The sequence below is a fragment of the Populus euphratica genome, unplaced genomic scaffold (assembly GCF_000495115.2).
Source record: "Populus euphratica unplaced genomic scaffold, PopEup_1.0 scaffold327.1, whole genome shotgun sequence".
NCBI lineage: Eukaryota > Viridiplantae > Streptophyta > Magnoliopsida > Malpighiales > Salicaceae > Populus > Populus euphratica.
The window spans coordinates 217,898-219,055 of record NW_011500214.1 but is presented as its reverse complement, the minus strand read 5'-3'; positions in this window follow the sequence as shown (position 1 = coordinate 219,055).

Genomic DNA, 1,158 nt, shown 5'->3' with positions numbered 1-1,158 from the left:
ATAACAATAACAAAGAACATATAAAAGTATATATTATGTTGATTATATGTTGTAGGGTCTATTTTGTAATCTTGTGTGATGTTATGTGTAGTTACCTAATGACTTAAAATATTTATATTACTAGTCACATTAACTTACCTTAATAACATATGTAAAGCAACAATTATTTATAGCATATATGTAAAGTTGTGTCGGCATCACACTAAAAGGTTATATGTTGTGATTATCGGTGGAAAAGGTTTTTGCTCTCAAATGATTGGAGAGAAAAGTCGATGTTATACTTGCATAGCTAATGACGAGAAAGCCATGGCGTACTAATTTCTTGGAGGGCATGACACTGAACTCCTTGGAAAATTGTTTGGAAAATAATGTAAAAATATTAAAAAATTAATTTACAATTTATGTTGATTATATGTTGTAGGGTCTATTTTGTAATCTTGTGTGATGTTATGTGTAGTTACCTAATGACTTAAAATATTTATATTACCAGTCACATTAACTTACCTTAATAACATATGTAAAGCAACAATTATTTATAGCATATATGTAAAGTTGTGTCGGCATCACACTTAAAAGGTTACATGTTGTGATTATCGGTGGAAAAGGTCTGACGAGAAAGCCATGTCGTCCTAATTTCTTGGAGGGCATAACACTGAACTCTTTGGAAAATTGTTTGGAAAATAATATAAAAATATTTAAAAATAATTTAAAAAAATAAAAATTTTAATTTTTTAAAAATATTTTTAAAATATAAAAATAACTCGAAGCTAGATGATGTTTTGAGTATCTAACAAATGTTGTTCAGTGTTTGTTGTTGGGAGCCCAGAAAGAATACACAGGGCTGTCCGCTATTCTTATTTTCATACTTGTTCTTATTCTTAATGTTATTTGTTAGGCCATTAATGCTGAATTTTTAACCTTGGGAACGATGAATTAACACAATATTTGAACTGTGAAATCCAAAAAATAAATTAATTGTCAATTATATAACAAATGCAGATAAATAAGTGTTCACAAGAACACGAGTACAGATTATGGCTGAGAATGGATAAGAAGGAATCCCTAGTAATTAAAGGTGTGCTCTGTTATTCGTTATTCATAGCTAGTTCTTGAAATACAATGGCGAGCTGGAGACATCTCACCGTCAAACAAATTCCC